The following is a 6000-nucleotide window of genomic DNA, read 5'->3' as shown; positions in this document are numbered from 1 at the left end:
CAACCATCTCCCTGAAACCTATCCTCAAAGAACAGCAAACAGCTCATTAAAATTGTACGTTTTATTCTCAATGAACCACCCTTAACATGCCCTTGTCTTCCAGCTCCCGTGGTTCACCAAGATGACTTAGTTACATGAAGGCAGGGCCTTTTCTCCTTCCTCCTTGGTCAGCAGTAATGTCTGTTGATTGAGGACTGCCAATGGAATTTAGGTTGTGATTTGCTGGGCAGGGGACTTGTTGAAGGTGATGTTTAACATGAGGTTGTTAACAATGATGGTGTAGAAACAATGTGCTTTTCACTATGTTCATTGGGATCAAGAAAGCGGGGTGGGGAAATGGCATAGTGTTCTTGTGGATTGTGAGCGTCCTTTTATTTTCTGCAGTACATGCTGCAGAGCGTGACAGACCAGGCTCGATATTTGCTGATGCTGCCTGTTCCCTGCCTTCCCCGCAGGAGAGCCTCTCTCATCAGGATGGATGGATGTCCCTTTCTGGGCACCTGGGAGTCACTCCAGTGTTTCCCTGGGAGTTACTTCAAATGCCTTCTCTCCACCTCACCCACTGTGTACTGAGAGTTTTGACCCAAAATGAGGCAGATGCCTAGTGTAGACATCTGTTGAGTTGGACTAGTCTGAGTGAAAGCCATTTCCACAGCTGAATCATCAAAACAGACACAAATCAGCAGGCCGGCTATGCGGATGCTGATAAATACTGCAGGAATTCTAGGTTTAATGAACACTAAATGCAGCTCACGAGGACCCAGGGGGCTGAAAGGAAGTTCATTCTGTGGTTTTCTGATGATTCCTGTGTCCTCGCCACACAAATGTTTTTGCACTTACGTCAACACTCAAAAAATCTAAAATCAGCATGTGTGCAGTTGGAAATGGCAGCTCCAACTTATACTCCAAGTTACATGTGGGAATAAATCTGAATCATATAATACTAATTCCTAGACTGACCTGTCTTTTATTATTTCTTTTTTAAAAAATATATTTTTATTGATTTTAGAGAGAGAGGAAAGAGAAACATCGATGAGAGAAATATCCACCAGCTGCGTCCTGCATGCTCCCTATTGGGGATAAAGCACACAATCAGGGCATGTGCCCTGACCTGGAATTGAACCAGAAACCTCTCCATACCTGGTACGACACTCAACCAACTAAGCCCCACCAGCCAGGGCCGATTTTGCTATTTTTAAATCTTCACTTTCCCCTACGTCACAGATAATGGCTAATTGGGTTGCCTCCCGTGGAAATGACAAAGATAAGAGGTCAACACTTGCTTCCCAAAACAAAGGACTTGATTACATCTGGGTTGACATTATGGTAGTATTTTCACTACCTGCTATTATTTAGTGTCACGTTGGAGACATTAGGTTCTCTTGACTTTTTTGTTTGTTAATCCTCACCTGAGGATATTTTTTCCATTGATTTATAGAGAGCGTGGAAAGGAGGGGGAGAGATAGCGAGAGAGAAACATCAAGGTGAGAGAGACACACCAATGGTTGTCTCCTGCGCCCTGACTGGGGATCAAGCCTGCAACCGAGGTATGGGTCCTTGACCAGAATTGAACCCACAACCCTGGCTGACGCTCTTACCACTTAGCCAAACTGGCTAGGGGAGTACTCTTGACTTTGATGACTTTTCACTCCAAGTTAATGAATAGCAACATGATAATAGCCTACGTTAAATGTCTAACTTTGAAAAACTTGGCACAGTGGTTCTCAAACTGGCCACACACTGGAATCACCTCAGGTGTTTTAAGAAAAATATTGATGCCTGGGTCTCACCCATGACTCATAGATTATGACTCAGTGAGTCTGTGGTGCATTCTTGGTGTTGGAATGCTTAAAAGCTTCCAGATGATTCTACTGTGTACCCATACTTAGAGAGGTGCCACCTGGTTTAGGAGAAATAATCTTAAAACCTAAGCAGAGTGACTTTTTAATAAATATCAAAGTAACTCTTTAGACAAAAAGTGGAAATATATGATCAATATGAAACTAAGACTCTCATTAGCAAAACCCAAATACTATGTTTCTTCTAGGAAGTGGTGTGCCAATAAGTGTTTAAAACCATATCCTCAAGAAACAAAGCCTTAACCAGTTGTATTTTGCCTATTTCCCTGGTGTAAATTCTCCCAGCATGACTGATTTCAAGCTACCACCCAGTGTGCCAAATTCCTGAAAATCTAACTATCAGCTCTGTGGGACAGTTTAAGCCAGCTCTGCTTCTAAGAGAACTACATCAGGTATGCCAATCTCTATCTGATTGACATCAGTAAGTTACTTATCCTTTGGGGATGAGTTGTACTTATTTAGGTTGCAATAGATACTCATCAATTGCCATTTTTAAAGTTGTGTATATCAGCAGAGTTATTTGGCAATGTTTGTAAGCTTTCTATGGATCCATCTTAATATTTACTTTATGTAAATAATCCTAATATATAAAAACCAGGGTCTGTAACATCCAACATGACCAAAGGCTTGACCGACCGAAAGTCAGTGCAGGGTTGCTGTGGCGACCCAGCACTGATTGCCCTGGCTGCAGGAGCCCGGACCTAGCACTGACTGCTGAGGGGGCTGCAGATCAGGCCCAAAGAGAGGCCTGGAGAGAGAAGCAGGGTCTGATCTGTAGCCTCCATGGCAGCTGTTAATCAGCACTTGCCTCTCTCTTTCACTCTAGGCCTGGCCAGCAGCCGTGCCTCTCTTTCTCTCAGGCCTCCACTGGGGCTGCTGATCAGCCCCACCTCTCTGATCAGGCCCATTGATAGGCCCAGAGATGCTGAATGGCATAGAAACCAACCAATCAGAACCAAATCTGGGTGAGGTGCGAGGAGCCAATGGCTGCCTAGGAGGCGGAGCTTTTGACGCTGACTGGCATAGAAACTGACCAATCAAAACCTAATCTGGATGAACTGCAAAGGCAGAACCTAAGGTGGGGGCTGAGGAGGGGTTTTAAGGGCAACAGTTGTTTGGTGTAAGGTGTAAGAAAGAGGTTCAAATTTTTAATGACCGTTTGGCAGTATACTGCACATGGCTGGCTATCAGTCCAGATATAGGTATTATGTATTTTTGTCTTCCAAGAGCATCTCCTCCTGATGAAAAAGGCTTTCCCCCCACCCCATTTAAGCAATCCTATCCTATATAATCTATCTATACTACTAAAAGAGTAATATGCTAATTAGACCGGGTCAACCGACCATCTTCTGGATGTCTGACTTCCTTCCGGACAAAGCCATGGTGGTGGGGGCCATGGCAGAGGCCATTAGGGGTGATCAGACCATCAGGGGAAGGCAGTTGGGGGCAAGATCAGGCCTGCAGGGGAGGGCAGTTGGGGGAGAGATCAGGCCGGCAGGGGAAGGCTGTTGCTGGTCAGATCAGGATGGCAGGGGAGGGCCATTGGGAGCGAGATCAGGCCAGCAGGGGAGGGCAGTTGGGGGCAACCAGGCCTGCAGGAGAGAACAGTTAGGGGTAAGATCAGTCCTGCAGGGGAGGGCAGTTGAGGGCGAGATCAGGTTGGCAAGGGAGGGCAGTTAGGGGTGATCAGACAGGCAGAGGCAGTTGGGGGCAAGATCAGGTCAGCAGGGGAGGGCAGTTAGGGGCGATCAGGCAGGCAGGCAGGCAGTTAGGGGCAATCAGGCAGCAGGCAGAGAGGTTAGGGACAATCAGGCAGGCAGGCAGAGGCTGGGGCAATCAGGCAGGCAGGCAGGTGAGCGGTTAGGAGACAGCGGTCCCAGATTGCGAGAGGGGTGTCCGACCGCCAGTTAGGCCCAGTCCCCCAAGGGGTTCCCGATTGGAGAGGGTGCAGGCTGGGCTGAGGGAATCCTCCCCACCCCACCCCCCCCCCAGGCATGAATTTCGTGCACTGGGCCACTAGTATTCTTAATAAATTTGGTCGTTTGATGTGCAAATAAACAGCTCTGAGATCTTGTACAATCTCTGCATTTTGAGGTTGACTAAAATGATCTATTTGAACGTCATGCACATCCTATATAATAAAAGGCTAATATGCAAATCGACTGGACAGTGAAACGACTGGTCACTATGATTCACACTGACCACCAGGGGGCAGATGCTCAACGCAGGAGCTGCCCCCCTGGTGGTCAGTGCACTCCCACAGGGGGAGCACCACTCAGCCAGAAGCCGAGCTCATGGTTGGCGAGTGCAGTGGTGGTGGTGGGAGCCTCTCCTGCCTCCCCAGCAACACTAAGCACCCCTCGGGGGAAGTCCGCCTGCCAGCTTAACAACCCCCGAGGGGTCCTGGACTGTGAGAGGGTGCAGGCTGGGCTGAGGGACCCCCCCCCCAAGTGCACGAATGTCATGCACCGGGCCTCTAGTTACTAGATAAATGATAATAACACAAGATACTTCTATCATGCTTCTTCTAGGCCAAGCACTGTTCTAAACTCTTTGCATATATCAACTTATTACTCACAACTCTGAGGTGTGTTCTATTATTATCTCCATCTTGACAGATGAAGGAACTCAGAGTCAGAGAGGTTAATTAACTTATCCAATGACACACAGCTAGTCAGTAGCAAATTGGAATTTGAACTAGGCAGTCAGGTTGCTCTTAACTGACATATTTATCAAAAAGACCTAGAAGCCCTGGCTGGTGTGGCTCAGTGGGTTGGGTATCATCTCATGCACCGAAAAGGTTGCTGGTTCAATCCCAGTCAGGGCACATGCCCAGGTTATAGGCTTGATCCCCAGTAGGGGGCGTACAGGAGGCAGTCAATCACATTGATGTTTCTCTCCCTCTCCCTTCCTTTCTCACTAAAATCAATTTTAAAAATCTTTTAAAAAAATACCTAGGGAATCAAAATTATTCTCCAAGATTATTTTTGAATACTGCAGAAGTCTAGTCACCACCCACCCCCACCTTTCCGGTTATTTGAAAATCTTTTTCACATCCAACAACATGATCACCTGCTAAAATAATTATTTTCTCTTTCTCATTATCAGTGTAGTGCCATGTTTCCTGTTTGGAAAGCAGAAAGTACCCATGACTTTTGTATAAAAGTGCAATTGTATTTACTGAGGAATACCTTTTATAGCAAGTCATATTACCAAAAAACGCCAAAAATAGCACCGGTTTTGAAACACTCCTTTTTATGGGTTTAGTTGGCTGGAGACAAAAAAAATTTAAAAATAAAGCACACCTCAGAGACAGAGAAGGTCTTTTATTTTTTTTAAAGTTTGCTTGGAAATCATTTTAAACTTGCAGAATAGGTTCAAGAATCAGACTAAGGCAAAGAAAACATCGCTTGTACTTAGATCCATGCATTGTTAAATTTTATCCCATTTGCTATATCAATTGCTCTTTCTGGAGGTATGTATGTAATGTACATATTACACATAATGTTTTTTTCTGAAATTTTTTAGTAAATTGCATACATTATGGACCATGACCCCCAAATACTTCAATGTGTATTTCCCAAGAATAGGGATATTGTCTTATGTAGTCACAGTAAACTTCTAATCGCAGTTGCCATCTTTATTGCAGCTTGCCAGTGCCTCTAATATTGACCCTCGGAGTATTTATTTTATCTGCACACATCCAGCTAGAGGCACTGACTGCGTGTGGTGCCAGGTATGTTTAGTGCACATCCACGTGGGACATTTCCCCAGAGCCTCTGTTTGTCTTCTGTGACGCTGGCATTTTTTAAGAATTCAACCAACACCCCTGTCCCCTTTTTTACAGCACATTCCTCATTTAGAGTTTATCTGTGTTTCTTCACGATTAGACCCAGACATGGATTCCAGGCCAGAATACGACACAAGGGATGTCACTTCCTTCTCAGGGTGTCACATTGGAAGCGACATGTTTTCCACCCGCGCTTCGTGGGCAAGGTTCACGTCAGTGACCCAGTCAAGAGGTCATCCAGTTCTCCCACTGCGCACTTGCTGTTCTTTCCCTTGTAACTAATGAGCAATCTGTGTGGATTGCTAATACCCTGCTCCTAACCAGAATTTCCCTCTAGCTTTAACATCATTG

Source organism: Eptesicus fuscus, chromosome 19 (genome assembly GCF_027574615.1).
Source record: "Eptesicus fuscus isolate TK198812 chromosome 19, DD_ASM_mEF_20220401, whole genome shotgun sequence".
NCBI classification, from domain to species: Eukaryota; Metazoa; Chordata; class Mammalia; order Chiroptera; family Vespertilionidae; genus Eptesicus; species Eptesicus fuscus.
This window is presented reverse-complemented; position numbering follows the sequence as displayed.